General features: G+C 38.7%; 1 pseudogene; it reads right to left on the bottom strand.

Annotated features, from left to right (window-relative positions):
• Nucleotides 1-9602: 9602 nt before the first annotated feature.
• Nucleotides 9603-20109, bottom strand: part of LOC114700243 — a 31569-nt pseudogene continuing 21062 nt past the window's right edge.

The following is a 20109-nucleotide window of genomic DNA, read 5'->3' on the forward strand; positions in this document are numbered from 1 at the left end:
CAAAATACTCATGGTGTTTTAGGTGAGTTTGTGATTTTAGCTCAGACCCCAATTATACATATCTTAGGCTGCATATAGCCTGTAGGTTGCAGGTTGCTCACACTTGTAAATTGTGAAAGCTGTGGAGTTCTCTTTACAAAACATAGACTGTGTGTGGGGATATAATTAAATCTTTCAAAAAATGGTCCGACTCTGGAAAGAGACTGGAGAAACAGTTGGGAGAGACATATTTTCTTTCTCTCCCAAATTATATTTAAATTTTGTTCATTTTATTTGTGTTTATATGCATGGCCTATATATATGTGAACCACATATGTGCAAAGGCTTAGAGCCAGAAAGGTATAAGATCCTCTAGATCTGAACTTACAGGCCATCATGTGATACCTAGGAACCACATCCAGGTCCACTGCAAGAGCAGCAGGTGATCTTATCCCTAAGTCATCTCTCCAGCCTCACTGCCCATTTTTGGAAACATGTACAATTATAAATTTAATTTAGAAGAATTTTAAAACTGTGAATGCAATGCAATCTGAATTCAGAAATCGGCACAGCGATAGGGAAAGAGTAACCAAGGAAATTAGAGATAAGGACACCAGCAATATATAGGTGCCATTTATCTTGTTACAAAATCCATCAGAACCTCAAAGAAACCTAGGTGTAATCAGGGTTTAGGAGACACGAAACAATGATGATTATAAATGATTACTTATGAAACAGAAAGGGGGCAGGGAAATGGATCTATAGGCACAGGCACTTTCTGTGCCAGTCTGATGACTGAGCTTCATCCTTGGGACCCACATATTGGAAGGAGAGAAGCCATTCTCCAAAAATGTGTACTGAGCTCCAGGAATGCACCACCATACACATTCCCCTACACACTTACGAGTGTGCACATGCATACAGTAATAACTGATCAAATGAGAAAATTTAGAGAAACAAAACAAAAACAATAGAAAAGGTGAAGATGAAATGCCAAGATATGCACATAACTTTTGGAACTCACTTCAAAAAGATAGATGAGGAGGCAAGCATCCTGCACCACTCCTACAAATTAGGAGGCAAATGTAAGAGGAACTCCAAGAAGTTCCCAGGACAGCTAGCCTGGAATACATGGTATAGCAGAAAGACCTGCCTCAATACCAGTAGAACAGACTGACTTCTACATACATGTCATGGTATGCATGCACCTGCATTCACACACACACACACACACACACACACACACACACCACACACCAATTATGCCTTTAAAAATGGAAATAGAAAAAGCTAAAAATCCTGACATTTGAGGTAGAAAATAAATGAGAATTATTTAGGGGACATACAGAATTATTTTAGTTATCACAATGAAAATTAAAACCAGTTCATTCTCAATAAAGTATCAATCATAGGTTGAATTTTTGTGACTATAATATCAATTTAATTCCAATCATGACATAATTAAAATATATTTTATGCAAAGTAATTTTTAAAAGTCTTGAACCCAAAATGTACACTTAGCTCTTATTTGATCAGAACATAATTTATCAGTACATATCCCTATCAGTATCCAGGGTAACTCCCTGATAATGATTTTGTCAGTATTCTGATGGGAATACCTACACATATACTCCAGATAAGTCTACACTGTGTTGAGTTGAGAGTGATAAGTAACCATCAGGACACACAGGAAGGATGAAATTATCCGTTTGTGTGCATAGTGAAATGGCAAAGGGCTCCTGAAACAGATGTGAGGAGGTGAGCATTGATGGTGCAGGCAATAGATCTACAATAACTAACGTGAATAGAGCATTTTAGAGAATTGCAGCCATTAATATTCTATTTCTGTATTTCCACCAACTTCATCATTTCTGGTTTATTTAATCTCCATTTTCTGTACATGCACGGGTTTCTGAGACTGGAACCTTAGCAACCACAGTCTCTGGCTATGGGGAGAGATGTCTTCTTGGAGCAGCTAAAATTTGAAGTTCGAATGGGACAAAGAAGATAATTCTTCATGAAAAGTCATGCGTAAGTTTCTAGAAATAAAATGAGACTAGTGAAGGTCTCACGTGAGCTACTACAAAGTCTTGTACCCCAGAAGTCAATGTGTGTGGTAATATAGTCACATAAAACGGGACACATAGAAGACAGGCCAGTGAAACAAGAGGGACCTCTGTGTCATATCAAGGAAATGTGGCTGTTGCCCACTGTGCTATGCTGTTAATGAATGACAAAAGTGTTGAGCTCCAGCATCTGTATATGCATGGCAGATGCTGGAGCTCAAATACATGTGAGCACATACATGATTGAGTGATGCACTAGAAAGATCACTCTTATTCTGTACAAGGGACATGGTTACTGTTTTCAGTTGGGTTGAATGTGCAAGAGATTTGGATTGCTTAGCAGTACTGTATAACTTAGCTAGATTTGATCAGTTGAGACAGTAATGACATTAAATCTATCTTCGCAAAGCAGTACAGGGTAGTGGGAGGTGCTTCATATGGCAATTCTGTCACTTTCCGCAGGGATATGTTAACTAATGTCTACTGACTGCAGATAATGGACCAACATATCACCATCAGAAACCTCCGTCCCTGCCCCGGGTGAAAGACGAGCTCATGGACACTCGCATAGAGTCCCTGATTTACTTCTTTACTTCCAATCAGTCTGGCCCACTCCATTCTGTGAAGCTCCTTCGTTCAGGTTAAACCATGAAAGTTCCTGACACGAAAGTAATTTGTTTCTCTTGATTTTTGTCCCCATCATGTTATCAACCACAAAATAACTGCAGCCATGAGAGATGTCTGTCAATTACATGTCATTCTTTTTCTCAAAACTCTTTGGTCACTCATAATAGTGTTCAGCCTCAGGCCTTACTTGGAAATTGTGTTTTTTCATTTTTTTTTGTAATTCTCTATAATTGTGTGTGTGTGTGTGTGTGTGTGTGTGTGTGTGTGTGTGTGTGTGTGTGTGTATGTGTGTAGGGTTGAGTGGCCTGTGGTGGCCAGAAGGAGGCATCTCAGATCCCCTGAAGCCCAACTCTGGTCCTTGGCAAGAGCAGTATGGGCTCTTCCCTGCTGAGCCATGTTTCCTCTTCTGCTTTAAATAGGAACCTTTTCCATCACCTCCCTCCTTCCCTCTCTTTTTTCTATAATCACCATAGATGGGAGGTGGAGAGAGCTTCCTGTTTTCTTGGACTAAAGATCTCTCTTTTGCAGGATCCCACTCTTCCCCCAACCTTCCTCTCAATTCAAACTGCTGCTATCGGGCCACTTGTTTCTTTTCTTTTGTCAACCTCATTCTTCCTTCATATGCCAGGCTTTCCAAAGATTTCTTGAAGGTGTCAGGATGGTTGTGGGAATTATGGCGATGGCTAGGCCCCAGGTGAAGGCACTGTCACCTTCTGTCTACTCCCTCTCACTTCCCCTTCCTGTAGACCTAGACAACATTATGCTGTGTTATTTACTTCCTTGCCATGGCTCTAGAGCTGAAATTAACTTCTCTTCAGTAAAGTATTCCATGGTCATGCTATGACCAGAGAGAAGTCATGCCCAGAGTACACACTCTCCCACAGGCCTGGGAAGAAGCTTTGCTCTTCAGCTCACCTCTTCTTCCATTTCTACCCTGTTTTAAATGGGAAAGAAAATGCATCCACTTCTAAAACTTGTATTTTCACACCTTTTAAATTGTTTTCTGTAGTGGGAGAATTTGGAAGGATGCCTCCAGATGCCCTTCATTATTTGAAATTTTTTTTTAAAAAAAGAAATATCTTTCTTTTTTCTTCTAAAGTTTATCCCTCTTACCCCTGTGAGGAAGAAAAAATGAAATTTCCTCTATTTCCTCGATTGACATTTGGGTTTGCAAAGTAGGAAGATGATGGTGCCTCATGTGATTAATATTAATAATGATAATATAAGCTCCTGCAAAGGTCCCCACTGATCTCATATTATCTGGCTGCATAATGAATATCTTGAATATTTAACAACTGAGGAGAAGAAAACTCAGCTGTACAAGCATCTTCAGCTGTCATATATACGAATGAAGAAGTCCTTTTTCTGTGGTGGGAAGAGAAAAGACTGGTCTGTCAGAGACAAAATAGGACACTGTTCACTTTTAGCAACACGTCATTACCTATGCAAGTGACATCCTATGCCACAAAGAACAGCTTCCTATAGAATCTGAGATACAGGAATCCTCTTTCCTGGAGATCACCACATTATATGACTTCCTCCCCTGAAGCTAACTCACTATTTGTCTGCAGTAGCATCAAGTAAGTGAGAGGGGACTTGGCTGAGTGAGGCAAGTTGAGAGGCACAGGCAGAGGCTACAGAAAAGCTGGTGAGTGAGGGCTTGCTGGAGAAGACAGCTGATCATTCCAGAGACAAGAGCAAATTTGCATGTCGATGCTTTTGCATTTTGTTGGGGGAGGCAACAAAATGTTTTTTGTTTTTTTTTTCTCTTTTCTCCCCCTTCTTTTTTTAACAGGGATAAGGCTTGAGTGGCTGCTCAGGGCAAAGGCGGATTCCTCTCTAGCACATAAAGGCTTTATGAGATACAAAGTTTTCTTAAGAAAATGAGTTTTTTCCAATTCAATTCACCCTGGAATGAAATTAGTTTGGTGCATTATGTGAACTGTGCCACTTTTCTCCTTTATTTGTATGCTCAGCATTTTGAATATAACAGTAGAGACTTTATATCTGAGAGAGGGGAACAGATCCCAACAGAGTTGATTTTTACTTGGAGAGTGCAAACGCTCCCAGCAACAGAAATTATCCTGACCTTCGGTAAGATATTCTGGCTGGTACTGTGCATTTGAAAGCTGTCAGCCTGGGCTTGGGGATGGCTGAGTGAGTGAAAACTGTAATGTGAGTACCTGAGATTGTAATCCCGAGACCCCACTTCAAAGATCAAAGATAGTTACTTAGTATTCTTAGCATCTGCATTCCAGTTTTCTTCTCCCCAGAAGGGAGGTGGAGACAGGAGAAGTTTGTAAGCTGGCTGGTTTTGTGTGTGCTGAGGAAAAACAGCAGTGAGACTCAATCCCTGACATGGAAGGCTAGGACTCACAGATAAAGTTGTACTCTGACCTTGACACTTACCTGTGACATATGTGACTGCACTCACACGTGTGTATGTGCACATTCACACAACAAAAGGTGCCCTCTAGCCATATTTGTTGATTGTTCAGAGGATATAGCTTCTAATAGATGCCAGATAGAGGTATTTAAACTGAAGGTTGTGATTAAGGAATCTTCAGATGTCTTGAAAAACAAAGAAGTCTTCTCAGCTCTTGGCCACCAAAGCCTTCAGAGCCAAGGGTCCCTGTCTGTAAAATTCAGAGAATTAAATTCATAGACCACATAAGGTGGGTTTATTTTGGATTCATATATCTAGAGAGAGAGAGAGAGAGAGAGAGAGAGAGAGAGAGAGAGAGAGAGAGAGAGAACAAGGCTCCTTTAGACAGCTCATGTAGTAGACAACGCAGAAACAGGATCAGAGCTTGCTCCTGGCATCCCTTCCTCCAGCATGGACAGTCTCAGAACTGCTGCCATGGACCTTTTCTGCTTCCTGTTCTCATTAGTTGCTTGAATAATGTGATAATGAAACCATGAAATCAAATACATGTATAAGAAAACCAATATATATATATATATATATATATATATATATATATATATATATATATATCTTTGGATGCTACTAACAATAATCTCTAGGTGTCGAGATTAGATATCTTTTTAATGCTTTCATATTTAATTTAATGAATACAGCTTCTAAATTTAAAATGACTAGATTTTATTAATATAGAAAATAGCATAAACTGCATCATATTACAAAAAAACACTCCTTAGCACCTTTGTTATGTTATTTCTGTATTCACTTAAAATTAACAATGCTCTGATGTCCAACACTGTTTAGAGTCATGATGTTCATTTTTCTTTTAACATTTTATCTGTTTATTTTCTCTGGGAGAAGCATGTGTTCCATAGCATGTGTGTGAACACCAAAGGATACTAGCAATTTGGTCCTTTTCTTCTACATGAGCCTTGGGGCTCAAACTCGGGTTCTCAACTTAATCTGGATGTCCTACCAACTAAGTCCTTACCCCAGCCCCAGTTCCTAGAGATTTGACATTCCACAGTAACCAAAGATTGTAAGATTGCAAAAATATAATCCTGTCCTCTTTTTTAAACAATTAATCTAAATGCACCTTTAGTCACCTGAAACAGGAAACAGATCCCCAGAGAGCTCTCTGACACAGAAACTTCCACAAACATGATATACATGAAAATACTTTTAACAAGGAAGGCTTAACTCTCCACTTAATAAGATGTGTAATTGCACAACCCAGAAGCCCTTTCTCGATGCAGTTGCTTATGATCTCACTGCTGAGTCTTCCTGCTTCAGTTGTTACCACTCCTTAAACATGAGTGGGGGTTTCTTTTTTAAATCTCTTCTCTCTTTTTCAGATTCCAATCCAAATCTGACACTGGCTTATTCTAGTACTTTGGAAATTTTCACACTTTCTTTCTGAACTCTGAACTCACTCTATCACCAACTCTATACACACAGAGCTGCTTGCAAACCCCCATTGCTTTAATCTGATCACTTTCTTGCCTCTAATTCAAAACCATGGCTTTTGATCTTCAAATTCCTGCCACTTGGCTTCAAAAATCACTTCAAATTTGCCTTTTCTGATTGCTTGGTTTTTGCTTTGCTTTGTTTCATTTTTGCTTTGTTTGTTTGTTTGTTTTCTTTTTCTTCTCTCAAATGCTTACAAAATCGTCTTCAAGTTTCTCTCTAAGCCTTGTTTTAACTTTTCTTACATATGAGACAAAGATCTCTAGCATATGTGATCAGATACTTGGGATTTTAGTTGATTCCTGCAGTCATCAAATGACAACCAAGAATAACCATCACAATAAAGTTCCTTATACAAGATCTTAGTCTCACTGTATCATTTGAGGTGGGAACACCCACCTTAAGCCAAGATCATTTGAGGTCAGAAGATTCAGCCTAACTCTGAGTCATATCGTCTTATGGCAACCTATTCAAAGGGCACAGAAGAAGGAGGTCTTTTGCTTTCTGCTTGCCAGCATTCTCACTGTCAAGTCCATCGATCCTGTTGCTGAGACATTTCTTTCCTAGTATTAAAGCCTACTTCTTCAGCATTTCAACATAGACTGACGCCCAGCTGACACATTCAAACTTGTGGACTGAACAACTATTGCGTTTTTGGACATTCCATCACAATACAGACATTTTTGGACTCACCAGACCACAGCCTATTGGGCACTCTAATCCTCTTTTCTATATAAATTAATTAAAATTATTCTATCAGTTTTGTTCCTTTAGAGAACCCTGATGAATACATTTATTCTCTTGGGTAGCACTTCTGAATGAACCAAGTTGAGAACTTAACAATAAAAAAATGCTAGCTATATAGTATATTAAAATGTGCCCGGTAACATTTGTGAATTATTTCAAAATATCTATCAAGTTGCCATGAATATACTTTGTATTTTATAATGTTTATTCCTTTTCTTTTTAATGGATATAGGACACAGTCTCAAGAATTATATTTTTCGGATGGACAGGAGCATCTCCACGTTTTCCTCACTTTGAACCAAGGATTTAGAAGAAAAGAATTTGACAGATCATGGAATTATAAGACCAAGTGTTATTTTCCTCTGGAGATTCTCATAACACACCTCTTCACGAAAGCAGCTGTGAAGGAGTGGAGTGAACATTAACATTAACATGGAGAAGAAAGGTATTTTGCCAAGGAAGACTGATGGGACTTCCTTAAGTGGGCATTGTTAAAGGAAAAGTGTATATCTGAAAAATTCCAGGAGATACAAATGGAAGAGGCACTTACTGTAAAGGTCCTGTAAAACACTATGTACAGTCCTTTTGAGGGTGCTTTTGAGGGCTCCATCTTTGACTCACAACCCACTTCCATTCCAGGAAGTGTCTTTCTTTCTTAATAAGCTGTGTCTTTTTCTATTTTTGACCACATGACCCAACAGCATTCCTTTATCCTGAGACTCAGAGCCTGGAATTAGATGATCTCTGAACTAAAAGCCATGACTTCTTATGTCTAAGCAGGTTCTTTCTAACACTCTAGGTATTCTCTTACCTCCCTAACTAACTTAAAAAACACAATTCTTACCCATCTTCATTCATTTGCAGCTGCCAGGATTTTGAGGTAGCCAGTCTTATTTGTTTTTGTTTTTCTCAATCTCCATTAAATTCTCCATGAACTTCCTTCTGAGTCTATTATTATTATTATTATTATTATTATTATTATTATTATTTAAAGTGAGAACCCCAAAATGGAACCCTCATTTTTCCAGTAGCAAAACAGAGAACAAGAGAAAGGGGGGTATGTGGAAGCCTTATCTCAATTTCCATACAGAATTACTCCAGCTGGTATAGCTAAAAGTTCAATGTTAACTAAATACATATTCTACTAATTTATATCAACTCGCATAAGTCAGTATTATAAGACTCTAAGCCAGGGCTGGGGAGATGGCTCACTGGGTAAATGGACTGCAAGCATGACACTCTGAATTTTCCTGTCATCCTGGCACTAGTGGCAGAGACAGGCAGATCCTGAGAGCTCATTGGCAAGCCAGGCTAGACAAATCAGCCTGTTTAAAATCAACTCAATGAAAGACTCTCTCTCAAGGCAATTGAGGGAGACAGACAGAGGTATTATACCCTTACACTCAGGTGCATGGGAAGCATACATTATACAAACACAATACACACACATGCATGCTCCTACCCACATACATACAACACAGCCATAATTACACAGAGAAAGAAGGAGACAGAGAGAGCACATTTTGCAAAATGGGTCTAAGATCATAAAACCTACACTGGTTCATGTTATTTCATTTTGACAGACACCCTTTTCAATATTCAATACTGTCAGATTTTAGAATTCTTATCAAGCACGGGCTAGTAAAATATATATTGTTATAATATCAACTTCCTTTTCTCTGACTATTAATCAGAAAAAGCATGTTTTCCTTTTCTATGGATCCGTTAATTTTCCTTTTCTGTAAAATGCCTGTTCACATTTTGTTTTTAATAGATCATTTATGTGTTCTTGTTTGATTTGAAACATTATTTAAATTTAGAACCAAAAACTCACTTTAATGTATATCTCTTATGCTAATTGAAGCACTGTTAAATCCCACATGGTGCTTTTTTCTAGTCAGTAGCCCAAGTCCCAGGATCAGCATTTAGGACCTGAGCTCCTGCAGCTTGTTTCAGATCCTGCCCTCTAGAAAACAACCCACTCTGTTGTCTTTTAGAAGTGGATGAATGACATCTAAATTAAGGATTTCATCTACTGGAATTAATTTTGTGTGTGCCATAAGATTATCAAATTAATGTCTAATTAATGTTAATGGGACTAAATAGACATTCTACTGAAGGACACTTCATTCTTTACTAATCTGCCCTATGTTCGTGTTCAGTTCTTTTAAATTCCATTGGTTTATTTGGTGGCAATGCAAAGAAGCAAGGATGCACTGCACATTTGTGGAGGTCAGACAACAGAAGCTGTTTCTCTCCTATTGTTTTTGTTCCTAAATTTTATTTATGAATTAATACAAAATATTCCAGACCAATGTGTCTTGACCCTCCTCCTCCTCTTCGTCGTGGTTGATCTGGAAGTAATGCAGCTCATAGCTCTCTTTGCTGTTGGCAACAACACACAGCCAGTCTCGGAGATTGTTCTTCAAATATTTTTTTTTGTGAGATATTTCAAATACCTTTTGGAGAAAGGCACCTCGGAAGTGACAGTGATCTTGCTCTTGCTCCGTTCGATGGTCACAACCCCTCTGCCAAGATTCCCAGCTTTCCCATTCACCTTGATTCTCTCCTGGAGGAACTGCTCGAAATTGGCAGCATCCATGATTCCATCTTCTACAGGGTGGGTGCAATCAAAGGTGAACTTCAAAACCTGCTTCTTTTTTTGCCCCCCTTCACCACAAGCTTTTTCACGGGCACCGTGGCGACAGAGGAGACAGAAAGCTGTTTATTTCCTTCTTTGTGAGTCCTAGGAATTGAACTTGGGTTGTCAGGCTTGTCACAAGTCTCTTTATCTGTTGATCCATATTACTGACCCATGTTCAAAGCTTCCTTGAAATTTTCAAAATTTCAGGGCTGACTCTGGTGTCTCTTTATATTTATTCCATTCGTGAAGAAATGCCCCCCCTCTCTGTGTGAGTGTGTGTGTGTCTTCTGTATCTCTGTCTCTGTAGGAAGCCATTTCTTAAAAGAGTCATGCATTTTTTTTGCTGCCAATAAAAAGAAGTTGCATGGCTTTGGCTGCTGACTCCATCCCATTCGGCTTTTAGCATTCCTAGTCTGTCTGTACCAACCATCTTTGGCCTGCCAGCTTAGAGACCCCTGTTTCCTGGAGCCTGAGGCTCTCAATTGCCTCACATCATAAGAGCTCAAGGTTTTGCCCTGCTGCTATGTGATCTGGCTCTCTGATGATTAAGGATGTTGAGCATTTCTTTAAATGTCTTTCAGCCATTTGTGATTCTTGTTTTGTGAATTCTCTGTTTAGCTCTTTAGCCCATTTTTTAATTGGACTGTTCAGTATTTTGATGTCTAGTTTTTTAAGTTCTTTATATACAGTGGAGATCAATCCTCTGTCAGATGTGGGGTTGGTGAAGATCTTTTTCCATTCTGTTGGCTGTCTTTTTGTCTTATTGACTGTCTTTTGCCCTGCAAAAGCTTCTCAGTTTCGAGAGGTCCCATTTATTAATTGTTGTGCTCAGGGTCTATGCTGTTGGTGTTTTATTTAGGAAATGGTCTTCGGTGCCAATGCGTTCAAGAGTGCTTCCTACTTTCTTTTCTATTAAGTTTAGTGTAACTGGATATATGTTCAGGTCTTTGATCTACTTGGACTTGAGTTTTGTGCATGGTGACAGATATGTATCTATTTGTAATCTTTTACATATTGACATCCAGTTATGCCAGCACCATTTGTTGAAGGTACTTTCTTTTTTCCATTGTATAGTTTTGGCTCCTTTGTCAAAAACCAGGTGTTCATATGTGCATGGATTAATGTTAGGGTCTTCAATTCGATTCCATTGGTCCGTATGTCAGTTTTCATACCAGTACCAAGCTGTTTTTATTACTATAGCTCTATAGTAGAGTTTGAGGTCAGGGATGGTGATGCCTCCAAAGGTTGCTTTATCATATAGGATTCTTTTAGCTATCATGGGTCTTTTGTTTTTCCACATGAAGTTGAGTATTTTTCTTTCCAAGTCTGTGAAGAATTGTGTTGGTATTTTGATGAGCATTGCATTGAATCTGTAGATTGCTTTTGGTAAAATTGCCATTTTTACTATTTTAGTCCTGCCTATCCATGAGCATTGGAGATCTTTCCATTTTCTTACATCTTCTTCAATTTCTTTTTTCAGGGACTTAAAGTTCTTGTCAAATAGGTCCTTCACTTGCTTGGTTAGTGTTACCCCAAGTTATTTTATGTCATTTGTGGCTATTGTAAAGGGTGATAGATCTCTGATTTCCTTCTCAGCCTCTTTGTCATTTGTATATAGGAGGACTACTGATTTTTTTTTGTGTTGATCTTGTGTCCTGCTATGCTGCTGAATGTGTTTATAAGCTGTATCAGTTCCTTTTTTGAATCTTTGGGGTCACTCAAGTATACTATCATGTTATCTACAAATAGGGAAAGCTTGACTTCTTCCTTTCCAATTTGTATCCCCTTAATCTCCTTAGGTTGTCTTATTGCTCTTGATAGAACTTCAAGTACTATATTGAATAAGTATGGGGAGAGTGGACAGCCTTGCATCGTTCCTGGTTTTAGTGGAATTGCTTTGAGTTTCTCTCCATTTAATTTGATGTTGGCTGTTGGCTTGCTATAAATTGCCTTTATTATGTTTAGGTATGTTCCCTGTATTCCTGATCACTGCAAGACCTTTATCATGAAGGGGAGTTGGATTTTGTCAAATGCCTTTTCTGCATCTAGTGAGATGATCATGTGGTTTTTTACTTTGAGTTTGTTTATATGGTGTATTACATTGACAGACTTTCATATGTTGAACCACCCTTGCATCCCTGGGATGAAGCCTACTTGATCATGCTGGATAGTTGTTTTGATGTGTTCTTGGAGTCTGTTTGCCAGTATTTTATTGAGTATTTTTGCATCCAGGCAGTGGGACCTGGTCCTGTGCTTATTGCATAAGTTGGTTGTTTGAAACCAGGGGCTTATCTTATGTAGAGTCGCTTGGCTCGGCCTGGGAGGAGGAGACTGGACCTGCCTGGACTGAGTCTACCAGGTTGATCTCAGTCTTGGGGGAGGCTTTGCCCTGGAGGAGGTGGGAATCTGGGGTGGGGAGGGAAGGGGGCAGGAGGGGGAGAACAAGTGAATCTGTGGTTGATGTGTAGAACTGAATTATATTGTAAAATAAAATAAAATAACAATGATCCACAGTAACATATAATCATCTAGAATTGTGCAGAGAAGAGAGTGAGAGTGAATGAGTGAGAAAGTGGGTGAGTAAAGTGTGAATAAATGGTGAATCATATGTGAAAGAATGTAACAGAGTAGAAAAGAAATGTGTAGATGTAACTGTGCAAAAGGCCTATGTGGCTATGTGGAGAATTTTTGGAGAATGTAACAATGTGAAATGTAACTTGCCTGTATGGACAATGTAGCAATGTGGAATGCATCTTTGTGGAGACAGAGATTTTCAGAGAAAAGATTTTTCTAGATGAAGTAAAACAGAAAGTTACCATCAGAAAGTGTATGTTTTTTCCTTATTTAACCCCGTAGATAGATCTAAATACCCTCAGATAGAAAAAGTCTAGCCCTCAGATAGATAAGAGTTATTCCTAAGCTCACAACACTTTTTTTTTTTTGCATACCCTGGGTAGCTGGGGCTTGACCCTCCAGCTACCGATATATGAGAGGGTTTGGAGGAAGAAAAGAAAAGGAGGAAATTATATAGTTACATTATAATCTCAAAAATAAAATAAAATAAATCAGTGGTCCACTAAACCAAACCAAACCAAAAAGATGTGAATATGAGAAACAAACTTGTAGGGAGAAGTATGGCTGACAGGGCTCGGAGTGAAATAGAAAAGGATGAGTAGCAGTACATAAAATCTAATATTTCTTGTATAAAATTGTCAAAACACAAATTAATAAAATAGTGTTTTATTGTTTTCCTTCGACTTTTTGTTTGTGTGTGTGCCTTCAGTATCTATTTCCTTTTTATGTTGCTTTGATTGTGTTGTAACTTTCCCTAAAACATCAGAGGCCATCACCTTCTAGGAAATACCTATAACTATATAAGCATGTATTTGCTTTTATCTTTGCATTATACGTACTTATTTTATTTTATTGTACTTTACTGTGTATGTTTGTGATGTATAGATATTTTCATATTAGTATGTGCATTATGCCTGTGCATGTAGGTGGAGACTATGTAGCATGTTGGCCCTGGGTGTCTTCCTCAATTATTCTCCACCTATGTTGTGAAAGTGGATCTTTAACTGAGCATGGAGCTCATAAGTTTAGCTAGGTGTGCAATGAATGTCTTTGTGTCAGTGATAAACAGAATTCAGTAGGTCAATATGAAATATTAACTGCACCTGATTTAGAATTTCCCATGAGATAAGCCTCTGGGCACACCATTCAAGAATTATATAACTTAGCATAAACTACCAACATGTTTACAAAGGAGTTTCCTTAGTATATTATGTGTGTTGGGAAGACCTACCCAAAATGTGGGCAGCCCATTCCCTGGGCTGTGGTCCAGGGTTGCATGCAAAAAAGAAAGAGAACTGAGCACCAGCATTCATCTCCATCTGCTTCCTGACTGTGCAAAGTGTCCAGGTGTCTTATGCTCTTACCACCACGTCTTTCCTACTGTGAGCCCAAGTAAATCTGTCTGTCCTTAAGTCTCGTTTATGAGTAACAAAATCAACTACTACTGATTTTCCCTATCAGTACTTCTATAGGAATAGTGACCTGTCATTCAGAGCACAAACCAGACTCTGGATGACCATTCATACCTCCCTGGCCTGTGTCTTTCTGAATATTATTCAACTGAACCCTGTGGACTGTAGTTATTTTTAATTGATGAGTCTAGATTTTAGAATGATATACTTAATTTAGGTTTTTTTCAGTATTTTCTGTTTTGTTTTGTTTTTGTTATCCAAAGTTTACTCTGTAATTGGACATTCTGCTTTGCATAGTAGCTGCTCTTTGTATAAATAACATAATTTATTAATGCCTTGAGTAAACAATAAATGCATAATCTTTAAAAATCTGTGACGTGATTCCCTTTGTAATTAGACAACACTGAGACTGGACTTCAAGAGATCCACAGGCAGGTCTTCAGATCATCATGAGATCAACAAAGATCTGTCTTGCTTGCCTATTCTCCACATGTTGTTCTGTGTGGTTACTGGTGGATGAATTACACTTTAGTAGGTGTTTAAATTATTGACTGCCAAAAAATCAAGAATTCCTAGATGTAAGAGGAGTTAAAAATATTAAAAGACATAGATATGGAGTATTCTCTTTGAGGCAGAAATTCTTCATATTTAATTGTGTGTAGCAGTGTCTTTGGATTCAAAGTTGAAGGTGTAGGAAACTGCCAGTGGGATCAATTTCACAAGATTTGAATTCAACTTGCACACAGTTTGAGAATAAATTAAATGTGGTACAGCTTTGAAAATCCAATGAGAAACTGCTTTCTAAATAAGAATAATTCAATTTTTTGTAGAAATTATAAATGCACAGATAATTAAATACTATCTGCAATCTTACTTTTCTTCCAACTAACAGTTCACAACTTGGTATATATACTTTGGGAGCTTTATCATGCTTGTCAACTATACAAATATGTAAATACAATGTCTACTGACACGTCAGTATTATTAAATATAGAGCTGCACTCTAAATAATCTTCATTGCTTGTTACAGCAGGGGTGGTGTAAAGGAGGCAGTTACAGATTGATCATACTGGTATCTGAAATATATCATATAATTGGATAGTCCAAAATTTTTCAGATGTGTTTCCTGCCACTAAAGCAATCTTGCAATATAATCAGGTGCAAAAATAATCCAATAAACTGCATGAATAATCCTATAATATCCACAAAAGTGTTCTGTGTCTGTGTGTGTGCGCACGCGTGCGTGCGTGCGTGCGTGCATGTGTGTGTGTGTGTGTATGTGTAAGCGTGAGGCTGATGCCACGAAGTTTTCCTCCAAGCTTATTTTATGTTTTTTTGTTTGTTTGTTTTTAAACAAGATCTCTTCACATTCAGTGCTTGCCAGTTGCCTAAATAGTCTTGCCATAAAGCTTTGGGACTCTACTACAAACACTTCCATCTCATACCATAGCTGAGTTTGTATATGGGTACAACCATGCCCAACTTTGGCAACACTGTTCAGGACCCAGTCAGGTCCTCATGCTTGAATGGCAAACACTTTAGCAATGAAAACATCTCCATATCCCCTTGACTAGGCCTTCATTTGCTTAAAATTGATTTATACATTTAGAATACCAGGCAAAGATCATTCTTTTCTGTACATTTATTATAATCTTTAATATATCCTTTTTTGACATTTCTACAACCATGGAGATTAGCACAAACTACAGCAAACCAATAATGTATCTGTATTTTATCAGATGCATCAAAGAAATATTAAAATGGGACTTCAACATTATTTCTATTTTTTACTATTGAGAATGCTCTGGTTGAATCATAGCCTATAGTGTGTTTTTGGACAATAGTGAAAAACTTCAAGAGTTGGCATCACCCTGAGTCCAGACAGTAGGGGAGTCACATCATGCTTTACACATCAATGCAAACTGAATTGCAGGGAGGGGAGTATATGGTGTTTGTATATATGTATGTACAGTGTATACCCAAATATATGTATACGTTGAGGCCAGAGGAGAATGTCAGCTGTCTGGCTCAATGAATCCCCACTTTATTCATTGAGAAAGAGTGCCTCACCAAGCTTGGAACCAAGCTGATAGTTAGCAAGCTCAGAGATGCTCCTTCTTCCACACCAGGGTTCCAGATGCATAGGACTATATTTCAAATTTTAATGGGTTCTGGGGATATGAACTCAGGCCCTCATGCTTGTTCAGCAAGAGCTGTTACTCACGGAGCCATCTTCCCAGCCCCAAACTGCTTCTGATAACCTTTGGGACCAGAGGTTGAAAATGAAGCTCACTTGCTGTGTCAGTCCTGATAAGCCAAGGCCCTGTTGCTCTGTGGACTTTGTTTGAAACATTGTGTGGTGCAACTGGGTTGACAGATCAGAGCATGTGTGACCGGGAAGAGACCAAAGGTGTGACGTTGTTAGAATGGAGACTACTGTATTTAGAAATTAATTCTGTTTTGTGCCTCTGGCTTGACACACTTCTGAGGAGAGAACCATGTTTTTTGGTTGACTATTGTCAGTAGATGAGGATTTCAAGTGCCTTTTATTGTCTGAGAGTTTCATACATATATGTATATAATGTGATTTGATAAAATTCATTCTCTTTTGCCTAATGTCCAGTTCCCCCTTACCCTACCATCACTCTCCAACAACTTATGTACCTTTTTAAAATGTAATGATAATAATTTGAAAATAGTAATAAATAACACAAAAGTTTTAAGACCAGTGATATGAGTCAACTGATACAGATGCAGGTGTTTGCCAAGTAAGCCTGATGAAATTATTTTGATCCCTGATACACAAATAAAAGAGGAAAGTCAGAATCAATCTGACCTCTCATTGGCTCCAGCAGGTATGCAACTCCCCAAGAATGATAAATAAAATTCTAAAAAAAGAGAGAAAAAAGATTTTTCAGTCCTTAGAAGATTGATAACTAATAGGCAGATCATTTTAGTAACTAATATATATATATATATATATATATATATATATATATATATATATATATATAATTTGTCAGGTGATTTTCAGATTTTATGGTATAAAAATCACTAATAAAACACTAAACTTGGGAGTTAGAGAGATGACTCAACAGTTGCTGCTTTTGCAGATGATCTGAGCTCACTTCCTAGCACCTACATGAGGTGACTCTCAAGTACCTATAATTCCACCCACTGAGAATCTGGCACTTTCTTCTGGCCTCCATGGGCAGACACATACATATGGCATATTCACAATATAGAAATGAATAAACTAAATATTTTTGAAGCTTCTATGTTTCTTATTTTATTTAGTTTTTTTTTTTCATTTTACATGTCAACCCTAGTTTCCTCTCCCACTTCTTTTCCTGCCCTCCTACCTCCCCACATCTCACCCCCCATCCCCTCCTCAGAGGGGGCAAGGCCTCCTGTGGGTAGTCATCAAAGTCTGGCATACCAAGTTGAGGCAGGGGCTTAGGCTCTCCCCACTGCATCATGGCTGATCAAGGTGTCCCACCATAGGGAACGGGCTCCAAAAAGTCTGTTCATGCACCTAGGATAAGTCCTGGTTCTACTACCAGGAGCCTCACAAACAGATCAAGCCACACAACTGTCACCCACATTCAGAGGGCCTAGTTCAGTCCCATGCAGGTTCCCCAGCTGCCAGTCTAGAGTCCATGAGCTCCCACTAGCTTGGGTCAGCTGTCTTTGTGGTTTTCTTCATCATGATCTTGATCCCCCTTGCTCATATGACACCTCTTCCTTCTCTTCAACTGATCTCCAGGAGCTCAGCTCAGTGCTTGGCTGTGGATCACTGCATCTGCTTCCATCAGTTACTGGATATAGGTTCTATCATGACACTAATCTGATGACAGGGGAAGGCCACTTCAGGTACCCTCTCCACTGTTGCTAGCAGTATTAGTTGGGGTCATCCTTGTGAATTCCTGGAAATTTACCTAGCATCAGGTTTCTCCCTTACCAATAATGGCTCCCTCTATTAAGATATCTCTTTCATTGCTCTCACTCTCCATCCTTCTGCCAACTTGGCCATCTTGATCCCCCATGTTCCTCTCTGCCACCTCCTCCCTTATAACCCCATTCTGAGTTTACCCAGGAGACTTAACTATTTCCCTTTTCTGGAGCCCTCCTGGTGTGCTCCTCTTAGGGTCCTCCTTTTTACCTAGCTTCTCCAGGGTTGTGGATTGCATCCTGGTTATCTTTTGCTTTGCAACTAACCTCCATGCATGAGTTAGTACATACCATGTTTGCCTTTCTGGGTCTGGGTTTCCTCACACAGGATGATTTTTTTTCTAGTTCCATCCATGGACCCACTAATTCATGATTTTTTTCCACTGAGTAATACTCCATTTTATAAATGTACCACATTTTCTTTATCCATTCTTTGGTTGAGGGACATCTAAGTTGTTTCCTAATTCTGGATATTATGAATAATGCTGCTCTGAACATAGTTGAGCAAGTATTTTGTGATATGATTGAGGAAAATGTCTTTACCAACCCCCAAATTTATAAAGAACTCAAGAAACTAGACATCAAAATATGAAACAATCCAATTGAAAAACGGCCTACAGATCTAAACAGAGAATTCTCATCAGAAGAATCTCAAATGGCCAAAAGACATTTAAGCAACTGTTCAACATCCTTAGCCATCAGGGAAATATAAATCAAAATGATTCTGAGATACCATCTTCCATCTGTCAGAATGGCTAACATAAAAAACACTGATGACAGCATATGTTGGAGAGGATGTGGAGGAAGGGGAACACTCCTCTGAGAGGAGCCATAAGCCTAAGCCACCCTTGACACACATGCTGCCATATTTGGGTTTCTCTCCTCTTTTCTTAGATCCAGGCCTTGCGTAAGTCTCCATGACACCAGAACCTTTTCCCACAGATACCAGAACCTCTTCTCAGATATCAGGTGAATGAGCTGCAGTTAAGCAATTAGGCAGTTAGACAAGGGTAGATAGATAACCTTCAGAGCAACATTTCCTGCTGGTCGAACAGCCCATAATTAAGTCCCTTCCTGCTTGCAACAACCCTTTACTAAGTCCCTTCCTGCTTACAACCCCCATAATTAAGTCCCTTCCTGCTCACAACCCCCTTTGCCTACCTATGTGTGCCTTGAGAGTAAAATAAAATTTTGGAGCTTGATCAGATGTCCTGTCTTGCTCTCATTCTTTGTGTCTCTTGTTCCTCTCATTCTTCAGCCCTCCCTTTAAGTCCCTGTTGAAGACCCTGCTGGCCGGGGCACTCCTCTGTTGCTGGTGGGAGTGTAAACTTGTACAACCACTTTGGAAATCAGATGGCAGTTTATAAGAAAACTGGGAATAACCCTACCTCAAGAACCAGCAATACAACATATGGGAATAAAACAAATCTTAAAAATAGTACATTTCTGAAAATTTGATATAAAGCTACAGAGATAAACAATATAAAACCACACATAATAATATACACATATGGAATACACAATTTAACTATACTAAATACTTAAACAATAAAGAGATTCTCCTAAGCAGAAAAATATGCCAACTTATTTGTCCTAAAAGATAATTATTTGAAGACACATATCATCAAATCTTGCTTCTGATGAAATAATATGAATAAACCCAGCATTATTAAAGATTATGGAATGTCTAAAATAGCTACAATCATTCATTTGAGCTTCAAATGTCAGAAAAGGATGCCACTGTGAGACCCACAGTGCTTAAGTTAACCTGGTGAAGGGAGTGCCTCCCATGTCTTCTTCAAGCATCACCGTCTTCATTTCAACTACCCCAGTGGTCTGTTTTCATTCCATTTTCACTATTTGGGGTTCAAGAGGACACCGAGACAAACTGTCATTTGGTTTTGAAATTTTTCAGAGTTTGTAATGCCATAGACAGACAGAAAGACAGATGGACAGCAGCATGGCTGGCACTCTGAACGAGATGTTCTATGCCATATAATTGAAGAGTATTCTACACTCCCCGATTGCAGTCATGTTGTCCTTGAATCAGCTATAAATGTGGGCAAGAATCTACATAAACAATTTACTTGAGATCTTGAAAACAAATTACTGCATTTGTAGGAATTGTCACATTCAAACAAAATATGGCAGATTGACTAAATGGCTTGACTGTGGTTCACAGCATTGATGCCTAAATTACTACCAGAAAATAAACAT

Source organism: Peromyscus leucopus, chromosome 15, assembly GCF_004664715.2.
Source record: "Peromyscus leucopus breed LL Stock chromosome 15, UCI_PerLeu_2.1, whole genome shotgun sequence".
NCBI lineage: Eukaryota > Metazoa > Chordata > Mammalia > Rodentia > Cricetidae > Peromyscus > Peromyscus leucopus.